Raw genomic sequence first — 20,278 nt, 5'->3', positions numbered from 1 at the left:
TATCGGCAATCCGTCGCCGTCAATTGTGACAGCGACGTCAAAATCAGCTGACGAGGCACGTCAAACCGTTCTAAATTCGTGGAGATTGACAGTGACGCGATATGAAGCTGTCACGCCGTTTCCAGCCAGCTCATCACGCGTGACAGGCCATTTTCACGAATCTGTTTGTACGCTACTCGTTTTACAATAAATATAAGACAAAAATATTTTTGGAATAAATTTCACTTTGAATATTAAAAAATCAATTAATTGTTTCCTTTAGATACACTTACATTATTTTATCGACAATTCAACAAAAAATAGTCTTCTCACGTTTAATTTGCAACTTTATAAGTATAATAAAATTGGAATTTACTTGATGCGAGCATACGCTTTTAAGGACTTTTAAATAGTCATTTTATAAGGCTTAAATTAAAATTACATTTACCACCGGTTCGGAACGTAGATTAAAGCGAGAAGAACCAGGGAAGAGACTCAGTAGAAACTCTAATAGAATAACAAAGTAATAATGAAAAGAATGATACAGGATCTGTCTTTACTGAAGTCAAAATTAAAAAAGGACAACATTTTTTATAGAATCTACACCAAGTCTTTCGAACAAGGTATGATATTATCAGCATAATTCCAAATAAACGATATTTTTAAAAACAATTCATGAATAACATATAAACGCTTTTGTAATGATAATCACTTACAAAGATCTCATAAAAATATACTTGTTCATTTTATCAAAAATGCATTTTTTTCGTCGCTCGCATAGAAGAGCATGTAAATATATTATCATTAAATCAACTAATTATGCAATAATTTCCTAATACCAAACAACTTGGCATATCCAAGAAGTAAATCCTTACAATGTTACAAGTTATATCGGCGACATCATTCAGCATGCCTTAATAAGGCTCGCGCGGTGACAGTGGTCGGCGAAGGGTGCGCAGGGGAGGGTGTGCGAGGACAGGGAGGGGGGGCTATATGTGCGAGCCTTAAGTGAATGAGAACAAAACGAAGGGGACAGCGTGTTGATGTAGATTTACGTGCTGCGGGCGTAGGGTGCTCTACTGGACCGACCTGGGAATACGGGAGGGCGGGAGAAGTGGTGCTATACTTGAATTAATAAGATTCATCAGCTGATTAGTAAAAAATGGGCGCGAATACATATAGTTAAATAATTTTATTACAATAGAAAATTTTGATATGCAATTATAATTCTACGAAGATCGTATGTACATTGTCCGAGATCTTTATATTTTTTTTTTAATGGAATAGGAAGGCGGACTAGCATATGGGCCACCGATGATAAGTGGTCACCAACGCCCATAAACATTGGCATTGTAAGAAATGTTAACCATCGCTTACATCACCAATGCGCCACCAACCTTGGGAACTAAGATGTTATGTCCCTTGTGCCCGTAATTACACTGGCTCACTCACCATTCAAACCGGAACACAACAATACCAAGTATTGCTGTTTTGCAGCAGAATATCTGATGAGTGGGTGGTACCTACCCAGACGAGCTTGCAAAAAGCTCTACCACCAGTGCAGATCAAAAATAATAAAAGGAATCGACAATATTCTTTAAATTAAATTTCACGAGCCGTAGTGGTGCGTTAAAATCTACGCATGTACTACGATTTAACATGTTTTTAAATTGTGTTTATGATTCATCTAGTACTCAATGGTGAAGGAAAACATCGTGAGAAAACTAATATTATGGGGTGCGACCAATTTATTCACACTCTCTGAAACTTAAAGCTACAATGCAAGTTTCTATATGTGAACCTACCTTCAATTTGAAAATGGAAATATAATTTTTATAACGCACATCTATCTTTTAATAAATGTATTAAAATCATGATGTGAGGAATGGTGGCAAAAGTGCTAGCACAATTTCTTCGTTGAATCGCAATTCCGATTCTCTAGCGAAAAATAAACTGGGCCTCTTGTTACCTGTGGAGGCAATAAGGCGGGGTGTTATATGTTTTAGAAACGCTCTTGCACTATTACTCCAATGTAAAATTTTTTACTGCAATTGAAACAAAGATATAGTTTTAAATTAGAAGCGACGTTTCCTTCGGTATTTTAAAGTATATATGTATTTTATATAATTTTAATATGAATATCTAATGATCGATTATTTTGATAAATACTAACAAAACTCGAAGCAATCTGCTCTATTCCAACCCCTGTGCCATTATTTGAGACAGGATCGCGAGCTGTAGATAGCGCGGCGGCAGACATTTTTTGCTGTATATTTTTTCTTTCTGTATTCGCTTTGTGTCCACATACGCTAATACTAAGGGACTACCGATCTCTTGTAGGCTCTATGTCCTTAAGAAATTCTTTATACACACGCTTGTAGAGGATTCAATTTGCAAAGAATATGCCTTTGAATGATTCTAAAAATATATATCGGCTAATGCATTCAGGACTTTTTAGTTAGCTTTACAAATGCCTTTTAACATTGTTCAAGTAATTGTGTTTTTTTAAAGAGCGATGACCTTTCAATTAATATAGTCTCATAAATCCTTTCATTTTATCTATATTTTCTATAATTTTAAACTATTTTTGTTTTACACATGATTTATGACGATGTTTATATTTATTGTAACGTCCAATATATTTGAAAATCTTTGTGTTGGCTCGAAATCATCACAATTTGTTTGCCTTGCTCCAATTTGGTGGTTAGAAATTATTTTACATTTGGATTGATTCCCCATCACCATTTAGTTGGTTCAATACAACTTGCTTGCCTTTAGGCGGCTTCTCTGACTTACGATTTATGAAGTATCTCTTTTCCATTTTGTCGAAACCACTCCAGCTTGGGTTAATCTGTCTTAGACTGGGACTTCGTTATGATTTCCATAATTATGAAAGATTATATGTATCATTGTAATCAATTACATAATTGTAATTTTTAGCATATTCGAAATTACTCTCCGAACTAGTAAAGTTTTGATCAATAAGAAAGTTTAATCGTCCTAATATCGATGTCAAAATATTTATATATGAATATATACTTTGAATTTATAATTGAATATGACTTTTAATAATAATAATCAAATACAATTGTAAGTTTCAAAGTTGACCCCTTGGCACTTAAAATAAGGATAATGTGTCTTACAATTCCAATCTTCGAACGAGACCATTTACCAGGTCGTGCGTCATCTTGCCTTCCTGATTCGTATCAATTAAAAAGTATAAACTAATTAGCATGTGAATATATAAATGAAATATTTATTTCCTTGCCCTGTGTCCGACTACATTTACATTTCCAATGATAAAATTGTAATAATATTGTACGAATATGCGACAAACCGAAAATAGTCCTATAAGAACAAAATGATAATTATTTCGCCTCACATTACCCGACACTAAGTTGACATGCCACGTCGCGATACGGTGGTCACCTGCTCATTATGGTATTTCGATGCGCACACGCACGCTCCGGCAGACTTTAAAAATTTTAAACGCATTTCGTTGCTATCTGTCATCGGGAGCGGACGTGTCCGCGGCTCCGATTAAATCTCACCGCGGTGGTCATTATAATAAAGAGCCCCGTAATAGCTACTGATAGTGAACGAAATGCTTTTTTTATTCTTAGACACATAAATATATGTTCACCAAATGTTTTAAAAAGTTATTGGAATTCCCTATCTTATTTACATTATAATTTTTATTTGGGAAAGCAATAAAATTTCTTAATGTTGTAAATGTGTTTTTTTATCATGTAAATTTCGGTATTACATATATGTAGGTATATAAATAATATAAAAACAACTAATTATCATAATTTAATTACCAATTCGAATTACTCTTAATTTTACATTTTTTAGATAAGTATAGAATTATAAAAGATTACTCAAACACTATCTCTTAGTGAGTCAGTGAATAACCAGTTTAAGTATTCAAGGTGCCAAAGTTGTATCGAGTAAAATTTAACGGGAAAATGGTCACGTTTATCAATCACTTCTTAGACTATGATATTACATAATTTATTAGGAAAAATTAGTAGCGAATATTAGCTGTGTTTAATTTAAAGATAAATATTAATGGTTTATTTTTTAAACAACAATCTCCATGTGTATAATTTAACGAGTTTAGTAGTGTTATACGTCTGCATGTTTTAAACGCAGAAGACTTTACACCGCGGTGTACAAGTACAGATCAACCACTAAAGGTTATTATCAAATGAGCAGCTGTAAACGTAACGGTTGCAATATGTCAGTTTCCTGAGTTAAATTACTAATTTTTACTGGTGGTAGGGCTTTGTGCAAGCTCGTCTGGGTACCACCCACTCATCAGATATTCTACCGCAAAACGGCAGTACTTGGTATTCTTGTGTTACGGTTTGTAGGGTGTGCTAGTGTAATTACAGGCACAAGGAAGAAAACATCTTAGTTCCCAAGATTGGTGGCGCATTGGTGATGTAAGCGATGGTATAACATTTCTTACGATGCCGATGTCTATGGGCGTTGGTGATCACTTACCATCAGGTGCCCCATATCCTCGTCCGCCTATCTATTGTATAAAAAAAATTATATACAAATTCCTTTATTGATTATAGAAGTATTAAATTAAGTTACTGTTTTTTTTATTTATTATTGTTCACAAAGAAAAAAATACCTGTTGATTTCTACATAATTTGCTTTAACAAGTATATTTTGAACCAGTTAACTCGTTCACGCCACAACATACAATTTGTTTTACATCTTAAAATGTTTTAATTGAATAAATTGTTCATTAATTACAATTAAACAATGTGTTACGCACAATAGCTGAAACATAATTCAATTACACAACAAGAATTAATTAATTATGTACTTATATCTTAATTATCGATGTCTCACGCGTTACACTAATTTGTTAATTGTTACAATTGTATAGATAAATGATAAATAAGTATTGAAGATAAAAAATATTTCAAGTAACAAAAATAATGTGTACATAACACGTAATATTTGTACATTCTTATATACACGATAATTAATTAATCGAAAAATGAGTCAGTTAATTTTAAAAATGGAGTATTCTTTGTTTTTTTTGCTTGTTTGTATATTCCTTTCCTTTTAAATTCATTAATGTGTTTTATCAATAAAGATGATGATGATGATGCTCTTCTGATCGAGTCGAAAACTAGTCAAGTGCGCAGGACATATAATAATATTAATAATAATCCAGACCAATTTCGGCCACGGCGGCCAATCTCAAGAGAGATTAGCCAACTGAGCAGGAGATATTATAGTGCACAAGTGTGTGCGCAAACACAGGTGCACTCTCTATTCCTTCACTCTCATAATCCGATGGGACGGCAATCTGACACAACCGGAAAGAGTTCAGGCGCAGAACCAACGGCTTTACGTGCTTTCCGAGGCATGGGAGTGTACACACTTTCAACTTCCAGACCCGGGATGCTACTGAGAATTTTATTGGCCCGACCTGGAAATTAAGCCCAGGACCTCTGGGTCAGCGGTCTTATATCTAGCCACTAGACCAACAAGACAGTCGGCAGGACATATAGTGCACAAGTGTGTGCGACACAAGTGCAATCTATAGGAATATAGAGTATACAATACGGATACACTTCCCGATTTTAGTCTCCGGGCTCAGGGTCTGCGGCCTTATAAGCTGAACACATTAGATCAACGAGGAAGCTTGTAATGACAACGTCATTCGAAAACTCCGGCTGTAAAAATTTAACTATAAGCCCTGTAGTAGGAGATTGACTACACTATGTATATGTTCTTATGTATTCACTACGGAAAGCAATAGAATCCATGTTTCTATTTATTTTAATTAATTAAAACGATTACGTTGATTAGCTTAATTATAATAATTTTAAACCAATAATATGAAAGAGTATTTTTTTGTATAATAATCGTTAAATTTAAATTTAAAACCAGTAATATTTTAGCTTCAATTATATTTATTTGTATATAATATAATTGATGGATAAAATGTCGCTCAACACGAACATTATAAGAGTTTAGTGTGTTATAACAGTGACCGTCACGTGACATAGCTAACCAATAAATAAATAACGCGTAAAACAAATAGGTATGTCAATTTCTTTTTATGTTAATTAATTGTTTACAAAATTAATACTTTACAATAATTACGCAAATGGGCCACCTAATTGTAAGTGGTCAACACATTGGCACTGTAACTATAAGAAATATTAACCATCCCTTAAATCGTCAATGTGGCACCAACCTTGGGAACTTAGATGTTATGTCCCTCGTGCCTGTAGTTACACTAGCTGACCCACCCTTCTAGCCGGATCAAAACAATACAAGTACTTCTGTTTTGATTTGATTTTCTTTCCAGTTCTTCACGTTTGAATCTACATTCAATCATTAATTCTGAACAAATAATTTTGAAGCAACTATTTTTGTTCATTAAACGCACGTCAAATATGAATTTATACATTTTGTGTGCAAATATTTGTCAGATAATCTCGGAGATACAACGTCCTTCACCTTATCTCGTCCGCTTTCACTCAAATGTCACTCATAGTTGATACGCTTGTCAATAATCTCATACAGCACTTTAGTGACCGAATTATCAGATATTATTAGAAATATATAATAAAATTGCAGCCGAGTAGTGTTTACGTTTACTTAAAAAAAACTGAAAGTAAAGTAATAAGAGCCTGTAAGTGTATTGCTATGCATAAAATAAATTCAAATCATATCATTGACAAGTTACCTTCGAATAGTAATTTATCAAATCAATTAAATGTAAAGCTATATTTCTTTTTTTTAATACACAAAAACCATAAAACTAATCTGGTATGCAGCTCAGTATGACCCAAAAATGAATGAAACAAAATCCTAAGCAATTCATTAAAACTTTCCCCGTGATGACCCTACCTCCTATTTACCGGATAGTGGGAATTTTCCTCAACTGGCAACACTAACGGTGCGACAACGAGCCAAGTTAGATTGGTAGACATAACACGCGCCTTCGAGATGAGATTTTTGCGCCCATCAAAACACAACTGACGTTTGTCTTATTTTAAAACGAAGCTTCTATTTCAAAAGAAATAATGTTCCTTTTTTCTTCAAATCCTTTGCAGGTAATGTTATGGATTTAAATTTATTACTTTAATCCAAACAAGGAATATTAAAAATCTAGAAAACGATGTCAATGAGTGCATTTTAGAAATGTTAGAATAAAGAGTGAGTCAGTGCAATTACAGGCACAAAGTATCTTAAATACTACATGACCCATGATTCGCGGCGCATAGACGGAGTAAAGAGTTATGATTATTGCAATGCCAGGGGCTATAGGCAAAGGACCATTTGCTCGTTAGCCTTCATAAAATAAATTAAAAAAAAAACTGTAGGTTAACTCAAAAACCATTTTGCTATTAATGTAATTGTCATACATTACATTCACTCATTCCCACTACCGTAGTATACACGGTCCGTTTGTATGTGCTTTCCTTCAGAACGGATTTTTTACGCAAATCGTTAATCGATCGTGACCCTTCGCAACCCTTAGTAAGTTAACTATGTAGATATTAAGTTAAAATAATTTTCATATTTAGAATTGAAGATACGATTATTATCAATATATAACATAACATAGTGCGAGTTTCCCACTTTAATAGCCTTCAATTGTGTTTCAAGACCCTACATAAAGAGTCAAAATCCAGATATAAAAATAAATAATTACATAAAGGTATAATATTTTATTTTTGAAAAGAGAAGAAATCGACATTATAATTTTTCTTTAAAGTTATAAAAATAATTAGGACTATACTTTAGGAAGCTATTTTTATGTTTGCTATGTTACACATTAATAATAACGTACGTATCTTTTGTGCTTATAATATATTCATAACAAATTAAAATACTTTTGAATAAATTCAAAACATATTTTGTTAAGCTCTTAATCAGAACAAGTAACGCCATCTGTCTTTGTTATAATGAAACGTCTGCATGCATTTTTACCAAACATAATAATAATTTATTGTAATTCGACTGGATTCTCGCTAAATAATAAAACTTTTATGTAACTTAAGTGTTTTTATATGATTTCCATATACGTAATTACAAATGGTTTCCTGACTTGCACCTGCAAACAAATAACACGTACTTATGTACCAACCAACTTTATTACTATTTTTATTTACAATTCAATGTAATAGTTGAAATTTATAATATAAATTTATTAGTATCACATTACACGTTCTGGCACTTAATTATGTTATTTTAAATTTTAGTCAAGTATATGTTCGGTTAATTATTATTCACGTGTTCGTAGAAATAACGTGACAATATATCCTTAAATTATTATTTTATACATAAATTAAAAATAAACGTATGCAAACATATCATTTTATTATAACGTCGGTGATAGTCGGTGAATTTATTTCAATTATTTCTTTCCATATTCATGTTTTCGAGACAGGTGGCGCCATCTCTTATGGTGTTACGAAATATATCCGTTCGTCCATAATTTACAAAACCAGTAATTAATGCAAAGGTAATTAATTATACTTATTAGTGTAAGGTGACGTGTGTTATATTTATAGTTTTATCGTAAAACTCAAAATAAAACATCTTGACATTTTGTTACAATGAAAATAATGACACATACAAATACTTATACTTATTTTACAATAATTACGTATTTTTAACATAAAAGGAAGTAGCTAAATTATCTATATAAAAAATTATATAAAAAAAACAAATGTAAACTAAAAATAGTTTTGTGTGAAAGTTCTAAAAGTTTTTGTTGAAATCAAAAATAAAAATCCGCGCTAGCTAGTAGCTCGCAACATGTACAAAGCAAAATAACGCAGTCAGCTGCCTGATCTTGAATGTACGATGGTCTGCTTATGGGTTTTTTATTTATCATGTTTAATTAAGCGAATCGTGGCTCGATGGCCATTGTCCGACTTACCTGCTCAACGATTTAAATCTGTTCCCGCCGACCGGTTACACGGACTTGTCATATGCCTTTTTATTTTCATTAATTTATTTACTCCTCAATATACCACAACACTGGGATCAAGGCACGAAAAAAACCTCAAGCTTTATGCAATGTACTCATTATCATCACTCGTGCACTAATCACTATCTTTACGAGTACTAATAATAAGTTCGTTCATTTGAAAAAAATCATGTTTTTTAGTTTTTTTTACTTTACCTCTATGAAGTGTTCAAGGCATTCTCACATACAACTAAAAAGCGTACGGGCTCATTCCGTTCGATTTTTAAATGTTTCGCATGGTGCGCGAAAATTTTTGCGTTTCGCGCCACGCGTACAAAACAGTGGGCGCTTCTCGCGCGTCTGCTGTCAGAAGAATCCGTCAAGCCGGGGGCGGGCCGCCGAGGGACGGGCCACGTACTTCGGCTAACTTCGGAACGCTCTCTGTCCCACGGACGCAAAGTGAGCTGAGTCACAATCGTGTTGTTTCTGCTTTTAATTTGTGTTTAAAATAAATCTGGAATCTTTATAAGGCCTGGTAAGTTATTTTTATGTTTAGTTTTCGACATTTCAATCTATAATAATGATGGCTATGCCTTTTCCTGTTTCATAGATACTTTACAATGTTTCTTGATGTGTTTTAAGCAGTCTGTACTAAAACATTTTAATAGATATAAAACATAATTTTACGCGAAAACAAAATCACTGCATAAAAGACAAAATTTTGTTACATCAATTTTCTAATGTGTAACATTTTGCGAGGGTCCCGATGTATTTAAATAATAAAATCTTCGAACATAACCTCAAAATGTTAGAACAGTAAAGTTTTATATCGTCACACATAGATGGCGTTGACATTGAGGGGCGGAGTTTGCACACTGATAATATTAGGGTAATTAAATTAAGATAGTTCGAAAACTGAATCATTCATACTATTTAGTAGATACTATTTTTTAATATTGTTATAATTTCCGTTTTATAGTATATTAAGAAGTGCTTTGTAGCTAGGCCTTATGTATTTGTATTAGTTTCGTGTTTTATTTCAGATTTTATAATTACTAGATTTTTTCTACGGACATTCTATATTTTATGCAAAATACATTAAATACATATATCTAATATCAGCATACCTACCTGGTGTAGTCTAAATATAGTACTTTTATATCACTAAAAATAATTTAATATTCTATAAATATTTTTTGATGACAAGAACATGATAATATGAATTGTTAATATGACATTTCTTATCATCATATTCTTTAATATTTTCTTTTTCATACCATTATATTTTTGTCCATTGAGAATAAAATATAACATAACATTTTCGTTTCCAAGGTTGGTGGCGCAATGGCGATGTAAGGTATGGTTAATATTTCTTACATCGCCAGCGTCAGTAGTGACCACTTAACATAAGCTAGCCTATTTGTCCGTCTGCCTACATATAGGAAACATAAAAAACATATATATATATTGAAAGTTACTTTTTCAAATTTATATAACATGTACATACCTACTTATATGATTAGAATTATGATTAGGCCCTTAGTATGAATATTTATTTTTAAATAAATACCTAGGTTTTTTTACTATCAGCAACGCCCATTAACATCGCCAATGCGCCTCCAACCTAAGCAACTGAGATGATATTTCCCTCGTGCCTGTCGTTACTCTGGCTCGCTCACCCATCTAACCGGAACACAACAATACAAATTATTGATATTTATCGGTAGAATATCTGATGAGTTTATAGGTAGTACATACCAGGACGGGCTTGAACAAAGTAAAAAACTTATTCATATATTATGTAAATACAAATAATATTAATTAAATTAATAATACCAACCTATTTATTACAATGGTGTCAATACAAAAAAAGGCTTATTTCAAACCCGGTATCTGCATCAGTATTAGCTAACCATTATGCAAGAAACAAAGTAATTTATCATCATATTGTACGTAAATCGAATATTGACAGAAAATTAATTATAAATATATAAATCTTGAAAACTTTGCTTACTTTAATTACATTTTAAAAGATATACTTCAGATAGAGATATCAATATTTTTTTTTATCGGAATGGCAAAAGATAGACAGATAAGACCCACCGAGCGGGGAACGGTCTGTAGACCGTAGGTAGTGCCGTGAATAAATACGCCACATAGTCCCTGACATGAGGCAACATTGAATCCACGCTAAAAAAAAAACAAATTCAAAAGTCGAACGTAATATCAATACAATTACTTTTTTTATTAATTGAATGTGAGTATGTTTGAGTGAAAACACTATACAGCCTAATTTATTATTAATTCCTTTCCATAGCGTAAATATATTAAAGTATACATAAAGTTATTTTTTAATTAATACAGTTTTGACATATAATTATTCACTCAACAAAACCTTGATTAGAAGCGAGACCGGTGAACGATTATGATAACACGCGATATATTATGCGTGAGAATCGACTATCAATTAAACTATAACGTAACATGTCAAACAACCGATACAAACGATAAATTGCCGGTTTTTTTATTAATATTTGCATTTAAAACGATAAAAATCACTAATGAATTTGCATTATCCCCTATAAGGTAAAGATTATCATATTAATAAAAAAATATATAAAAGTGCGACCACGTAAGCGTTACACTATTTCCTCTTTTTTTCAATAATTGCTCGTAAAACATAGATGGGTACACAAAGAAAGGTAGATAATCTACCAGTACAGTTTCATAATTTTGTTTCATTTTCAATGGGCCTTTAAATTTACAAGCTTAAGAGGTGTATCAAATTCGATTTCAGGCTTGTCAGCACATTGGCAGTTTTGGCTATTATTTATATGTTGTACAGTATCAGTCTGAACAGCGGTGACCACTGATAGAGAATATTTGCCCGTATTGCTTATTGTCCTCATTAAAGACAACAACAGGTAACAAAACATTTGTAATTTTGTTATTGTCTTTGTAAACAATCTAATATACATATAAGTGTATTATTGTATAAAATTCGGTTCCGGGATTTATTCAAATTGAGAATGCGTTTCAAATATATGTACACATTTATTGAAATAGCATTTTATATTATCTTTAATATACGTTTTTAATTTAACATATAAATAATATATATAAGTAAATTAACAGCTTGTAAATGCTCCACCTGGGCTGAGGTCTACTCTCCTTTTGGAGGTTCTGTTCTTAATTTGTATGTTCTTCCTAAAAGAATAGATTAATTAAAAAATTAACATACATATAAAGAAGCAGTAATAGTAACTCGACATTTGTATTGTGCAGTGAAGCATTTTAAATTAAAAAAAAAACACGCCAAACCACACACCAAAGAATATTTTGTAATGTAATGTTTCTAGAAAAATCTCCCTTGATATTTCGTAAAACTTCAACAATGAAAGGTGTAGAAAAAAAACGAAATTTACGATTGACAAACAATAGCAGTTCATCACTCGTCATAAAGAGAAGATTACGCACGTCCGATGCGACAGATTTACGACTAGCTGCATAATAGTGGACCCAGAACGAGGATCGTGAGAAATCAATGAAAAATCATTCTTTTTTATATATTATATCGCTTATTTTGTAAGGATTAAGGTCTATATATTTAAATAGACCGTTATGTTCTCGTTCAGTACTCCTATGCAAAAAACTGTAACTTGATATAGACATATTATGTCGTCTCTACTAGAATAAACTCTTAAGATTATAAACGACTTCGTAAATTACATTTTTGTAAGGACAACATGACAAAATGAAATGTAATAACTGTTATTTAAATAATAATAAGCAAATTTTGAACTAATGCTTAAAAATCGGATCACGTCAATCTGTTGTTTAAAAGTATAAGTAAATGCAGTTATGATTGGCTTAGTTTTGCCATCGGTACTTCAACCGGTTTGCACCGGCTGACAGAAAATGACAATAATAGTAAAACAGCATGGGTTATAAAAATACTTTTTAGTATAATATTGTTTAATTAGAGTGTCGAGTTACGAATGTCAAGGAAGTGTGTGTAAAGAAGCAAGTTCTATTTCTTCATATCTCATAAACCGATGTGATGGGCAAAGCTACGGCTGTAAGGAGTTAAGGGGCAGAGTGTTACCTGCATTTAGAGTGTGCCACCTACTTTCGGTTTCCGGCCTGATCTTGACATATAATCCGAATGACTTTTTATTGGCTTGACCCGGGGATATATGGAACTGTAATATATAAATATATACATTTCATAAGATACACGCAAGTATAATAAGAATTTATGTGCGACGTTCTAAATGTAACGTTTGAGTGAAACTTTCCTGATGCTAAAAAATCATTTGACACAAGATCTTCTAAGATAAATATAAATATGTATTTTGCTTGGTAGGGCCTTGTGCGTCCTGGTCTGAGTAGGTATCACCCACTAATCACATATTCTACCAATCACTACACTTAGTGTTTTTGTGTTCCGGTTTGAAGACAGAGTGAACCAGTATAACTACAGGCACAAGGGACATCTTAGTTCCCAAGGTTGGTAGTGCATTGGTGATATAAGGGATGTGTAATATTTCTTTCAACGCCAATGTCTATGGGCGGTGTTGACCACTTACCATCAGGTACCCCGTTTGCCAGTCTGCCTATCTACAAAAAAAGTAAAAAAATGGCAATTTATATGATTCGGTGGGACATCATTTTAATCATAGTAATAAAATTATTTCGTATATACAGACTGTACGGAAATAGTCCCGTGACTTAGAATATAATGCGGTAATTATTAATAAATCAAGTGTCCCGGATTACCCGTGACGGGACGAATGTTTCCGGCGCGGGACGCGTTTTTATTTTTCATTATTTTTATTTACAAAATAATAATTTATGGAGCAAGAGACCGCCTTCAGAGAGATTTAGCGAGTGTGTCATAGACTCAGGGCCTCGCAGCTCGATCTGTGTTGAATTATGTCTCGTTTTAATGGTTCACCGGACTGCGCCGAAAAAGGTTGTGATATATAACGATATTAATAATTTTTATGATTAAAATTCATATTAATGTCCCGTTTAAGTGAAATATCGAACAATGCGAAGGCTATATATTTGTCGAACAGGATGAATACACGTCGAAAGCAGATAAGGGATTTAATCGTATCAGATGCATCGGATGCTTAATTAAATAACAGTCTTTACAAGACCGACATGGCCCTGTGGATGGAACATCTAAATACTAACCCAAGATCACGGGTTTATATTCGGGCAAGAACCACTGACATTCTAATTTAATAAATAAATAATGTTTATTAAGTAAAAACCCTACTAATACTTGCCCATATCGCAATTAAACAATATCGTGGGATGAGGTTCTAACTATCACTTAGTGAAGAGTCTATCCTCTTCGCCCAGCAGTGGGACATTTATAATCTTCTCAACTAATTGAAAAAGTACATGCTTAGTTTTGAAACTCATTAACCATCTGAGGCACATTTCAAGTGCGTTAATAAATACCTATGTTTGTAAGTAATAAAAACAAAATTAACTTCTCACTAAAACTGAAGTACATTAGTAGATGTAATCAGTAATGTTATTGCGTTTATACATACAAGGAAAGCAGATGGTAGGGTGGCCACCTGGTGGTGCGATGTGTTCGGTCTGTAGATATCGAAATGGTGAGAAGTATAACCTATCTCATGTTATATGTATACACTATTAGTCAATACGGCACTGCTGTCCACTTTTTGATCTCAGATACTATGTCCAATTAAAATAAGTTAAGCAATGTTACTTGAATGTGTTAATGAGTGCAGATGCGCCTGCTCATAACATTATTAGTTTTCATTTGATTATTTTGTATTAATAATGAGGTTTTTTTATTTGTAGTAATCAATTCTTCTACCAAATTAACATTTTATCGTAATCGAAATACAACGATCCAGTTGCGTTTCGATCGACGTTGGATCGGAATAGAAACGGAAACGTATCGTAACCGTTACCTTACCGTTCAGAAACAAGAACAGCGCGGTGTAAGTCTTAACATTCTTAAAATAGGCAATATACAAACAATACACGGCCTTACCTATGCTTAGCGAGTGATTAGTTAAACAATGTTGTGTCTCCTTCTTTCAAAAGACAAATCGATAATGAAAGAATGAGAAAAAAAAATGTTCTCAAATTAATTATTTACTTAAAATTATCCTTCATATATTGCCCTATAGCAAATTCGCCTACATATAAATCAACTTATGTATGTATGAAAACGATTGCAAGACTCGGTCGTTATGTATTCACCTAACTTAATACTTTTTTAACAGTTCACATTTTACACATGACATACCGTTTTTGTAAGCTAATTAACCAATATATAACTTCATATTGAAAAACTAGCCCGTCCCGACTTTGTACGGCTAAAATTCATACAAAGCTACCCTTCCCATACACCCCTTTAAAGTTATATTTTACAAAAAAAATATCTTATCCATGGCCTCTGTGTAAAGTAAACCAAGGTTTCAAAATTCCAGCCTTCTGGACTTAGTTCCAGTAGTTCTGGCGGTGTGTTGATAGTCAGTTAAGACAATGATTGTATGAGTATAGATTAAACAAATACTCGCTGTTTATACAAATATCACCCATGAGCAGTTTTTCGAAATTATGATCGTTATTCGCTACCATTATCTCAAAAACATGAACACTGTCAACTCGAAATTTTAACTTGAAAATTTTAAAATATTGAACCGCCATTAACTCCTATATAATCAGTCATAAAAAGTTTATTTACAAGAAAACTTTTTTTATATAAATAACCTCTACACTAAGACGTATAAAAAAATCTAATTTGTATCGTCGCCAAACGCCAAGTGTGTCCAAAATGTCAGTACAATCGCATGACAAGTACTGATTTAAAATTCAGTTGCATTCGGCCCTCATAAAAGCTTGTAAAATAATTCAAATATTATGTACATCATATAAACGTTAAAAATAATAGTACGTATCAACTTATTACAGAAAGAAACATTATCTAGTGCAATTTATCTCGAACTAGCGAACAAATACACAGAACATGATATAATACAAGGCTTCGTACAAATTTAGTCGTCCACCCACTCCGCCAGCTCGATTATTTATAATAAAAACTTTTTGTACATTTTGTTTCCGATTCAACATAAATAAGATATGTTATTTAAAGTCAATATATCACTTGACAGGTGGTAGGCAACTCTGACTTGGCCGATATGCTAATTAATACCCAGCGGCTTACGGTTTAGAGGTCATAATCGTGTAGCGATGAGGTCAGGTCGTCGGGTCGGAGCAGACGTTTCGTAAGATTTATAAATATATCAAAGTAAAGCTTTGTGTGAATGTAGTGAGAGATTTTAATCAACGTCCGAGGGCAGCGGCAATAAGTCGAGGGACTGGCGTTCGAGCCCCGGCCCGTGCACAGGATGCTTTCCAATTATCTATAAAAAGTAATGACTTATATTTTATCATCGTCAATGTAATTAAATACACGCTTTATTTTGTATTATAATATTTATCGAACACGTGGTACCTTTAAATTTATTTCAATCTTGTAAAATGACAATTCAAATGTGCTCGATAGAAAGTATTTTGACTAAGTATAAATTGAATGTGATGCATGTTCATTAAGCAATAGGTTAGTAATCATATTAATATAATTTTAATTTTTTTAAAAAAGCCAAAGCCATACCAGATTGGGTATTTTAAAGCTTCTTAAAATAGCCAGAAACATAGATCCGTTTCCAATTAGTCGTTTCGTAAAAAAATTGATTAAGATCAAAATTCGTTAAATCATAATATCTGTTTTTTTTTTCTTGGAGTTACATTTCATTTTATTGTAACAGCCTGTATTCCAATACTTTGTTGTAAAATCGGTTATTTGTTATTGGAAATCCTGAGACAAGTCCTTCGACAATAATGATATTGTAATTTACGGCAATAATACGTCAAGTTGTACACAGACACGCCGACACACCGACACACCGACACGCCGAGCCGAGCGATCAATAAATATCAACAATCGTCTTAACCTTCCATTTTATTAAAATTCTTCATATTACCCATTACGAGAGATTTAGATCGGACGAGCACGCAAACCCGTATCCGAGCATTATTTGCAATAAACAAAACGCGCATTGGATTACATGACGTTTCTATATCCCGCCCGACAGGTTTAATAACTACGATTCGACCGCGTATGATTTATACGACTTATTAACTTGCTATGACACAATTACAGCTATTAACCAATGTTTTATTGTACACTTGGAACGGTACGAAGGCGCGCCACCGATGCCACGACTAGCGCCATCTATGAACGATAATTGGTAAAGTTCCGTTTAAACTTCAAACTAGAACGTTGAGATCTAGAGCGGACGGATTTGTGGTAGTTTAAGTGAAAATTGAAAAGGAACGGTCGAGATAAGACGACGAGGCGTTGGGTTAGAAGGTGTGGCGGTATCAGGTCGCCGTGCCCGGTGAAGTGTTCGTTGCGTCGGCGGCTGACGGCGACTCGGAGCGCTAATCGATGCGCGCCACTGCGCTGTCTTCCGACGGCGGCCATTACGCACCTTTATGACCACCCGGCCCCGCGCCCCCCGACCCTCTCTAAGGCGGCACATGACGAATCAATATGCCGGCAACCGACTCAACACTTATTTATTTGACACGATTTATTAGCCGAATGCCTGTAAACTTTTATGCGCCCCCTCCCGGCGAGGGATGGTTTATGATGGACACGGCCGTGATAAAATTCTATGTTTCTGCCGCCGTCTACTTTTATTGCGATTCGGAACAGATGTCTGGAGAATTCGGGGGCTTCTGCGGGCGAAGTTATTCCTAAATTTTAACGACGCGACGTGTCTGCTTGAGGCTGTGCGATTTCTCTACTGTGCTATTCAATAACTCATCCATTGAAATTAATTAAATTATCTTTACATATATGTTCTGAAATATGCTACGTCCAATAGGCTACGTGGATGGACTGTTTCGAAACGAAATGCGTCTCAAGTGACCAATGTGATAAGGCGTCGCTGACAATTCTTAAGATGCTAAATGACACTTGACTCAGATGGAATATAAAGATAAACTATATACATTGTTGTAGGAGAAAGAGGTCGTGAAATTTACAAAGTATTTGCTTACAAAGGCGTTACATTTCTTAGCCTTTCCCTACCGCAATTATAATTATTTATTCTTTGCTTAGATGAACTGAACAATTAAACATAATATCATTAAAAATAAAAAAAGTCCTGTTTTATAGTATTTTAAATGTACCATCCGAAAAGCACTTATAAAATAATTCCATCAAATCACAGTAACTGTAAAGTACCAGCCAGTAAATATCCCACTACTGGGCAAGGGAAACGCTCCATCACTGTTTGGTGGAGACATGTGTGAGAAATTTTCATCCGAGGCTTGAAGGATTACTCATGATTGTTTTCTACAGCCGAGCACGAGATGAATTAAAAGCACAAATTAAGCCAAAAATCCAGTGGTCCTTACTCGAACCCGCTATGTTCAGTAACCTTTTTTTAAAAGTATAAAACGTTCTTATCGACATATTTTTTTAATAAGTTAAGATCTATGTGTTAAAACGTCTTGCTTATCTAAGATCTTGAGGTCGCAGCTGATAAGAAAAACTAAACTTATAAATGTTAAAATGAATGGCTGTCCGTAACAACGCGTAGTCGAGTTAAAGTTTATTTCCTCCATTGCAATTAACATTAGCAACTTTGTTTGTTAGCGCTAGACAAAATGTCGGACGGAAGTGTGTAATTTTTTCACAAATATTGCGGAAGGAAGACGATGTCTTCCGTCGGTCTGTTTAGATGGTTTTTATGCTAATCGCGTAGATTTGCTGGGGTTTTCTTTTAGCACGACAATTATTTACGAAGCGTGGTCGCGGTCGCCCTTTAAGAAATTAGTAATACGGTGACCACAGTCGCACAGCATTTATGGACATGTAGAAGTAATTTTAATATTGATTATGAGACATTGGGTCAGCAAAGGTGTCATCCCAATTTACTATGGCTATGTATTGTAGTCAAGTTATGTATTCCATTCAATATGTGAACAAATACAATAAAACATAAGTATAATAAATGATTAAATTTAAAAAAGAAAAATAAAATAGGAAAACATTATATGAAAAACGAATTAAAAAAATATATAAATTCATTATTTGACTTCATAAATATATCTAAGACTTCAAACATTCATTAAAAATAGCCTCTTTCATGTTCACAAACATTTCCGAGCCTAGTCTAAATAACAACAATGATATCAAAAAATATTTGACAGTACACGAAATACGTTCTCAAATCTGTCCCGCAGGGCGCGCGCGGGACGCACGGCGGGATGGCGGGACCGCGGGACAGATAGTTAACTTTTACGGCCGTACTCTTTATGAAGCATGGTCGCCGTAACGTTTAATGGCCTACATAGATGTGGACGAGGACAAAGCAAACGACTTTGTAGTCAAATTAATTTCACAATAAAACACCTTCGTGGTTGTTTTATTAGTGGGCTTCGGGTAATGTCGGTGATCAGCGGTGCGGCGTTTTTAAACTTATCGACCGGTGCAGTATCTGCTTTATAGTACGATTAGTTATTCTAACAAAAAAATAAAAATCATTAAGTAGGAATATTTAATACAATAAGAGGTTCAGGCGACTTTTTTAGTTAAAATGCTAAAACGCTTTTATTTGTTTGTTTATATACGTACCTATTTGGTTAATTACTATTTGGTATATAATGATTCTGTATAAAAAAGTATGTATTATTGTATATCGAAATGGAAACCTCGAATTCACTCAACAATTGACAGTAAAAGTCTGTTATCTAGTTTCGGAGCGTGGAAACATTTGATCAATCCGATTGGAGGAGCTCGCGAATGCAAATGTAAAACAATCCCTCCCCTACCCCTGCACCCTCGACCCCCGTCATACTCGGACGCATAACAGACAAACAGGCTAATCCGGGAGTTATCGTAAATTGTCAGTTTATGACGTGCGGAACGTAGGAGGAGGCGAATTTTCTAATTTCGCCCCCCTTCGCCCCTTTGACGCGCTAATTCGTGTAAGCAGTTTCTGAACGTACTTGTTTCCAGCTCACTCCGAACCGACAATGTTTTTTATTCATCCGTACGACTCTTATTACTAGGGAATAAAGTTCATTTTCGTTGAACACAGTCGCATGAATATATTGCAAGGTTATCGCCGGCTTTTACATAGCTGAGCAATTTACATACATTCGTTTGTTCGGTTTTTAAATTGCGTATTAACTGAGTTAATCGCGATACTGTTTCGTTAAACGCAAATTAAAAAGTTATGACTTTTATGTTGAAGTGTTTAG

General features: G+C 33.8%; 1 protein-coding gene across 1 annotated transcript in view; it reads left to right on the top strand.

Annotated features, from left to right (window-relative positions):
• The first annotated feature begins 9,390 nt into the window (after positions 1-9,390).
• The window catches only part of LOC126770169 (zinc finger protein Xfin-like), a 36,038-nt gene continuing 25,150 nt past the window's right edge, over positions 9,391-20,278 (top strand). The window contains exon 1 of the mRNA XM_050489399.1: positions 9,391-9,476. The gene's annotated coding sequence lies outside the window, so the exon portion shown is untranslated. The remainder of the gene's footprint in view (positions 9,477-20,278) is intronic.

Source organism: Nymphalis io, chromosome 8, assembly GCF_905147045.1.
Source record: "Nymphalis io chromosome 8, ilAglIoxx1.1, whole genome shotgun sequence".
NCBI lineage: Eukaryota > Metazoa > Arthropoda > Insecta > Lepidoptera > Nymphalidae > Nymphalis > Nymphalis io.
This window is presented reverse-complemented; position numbering and strand designations above follow the sequence as displayed.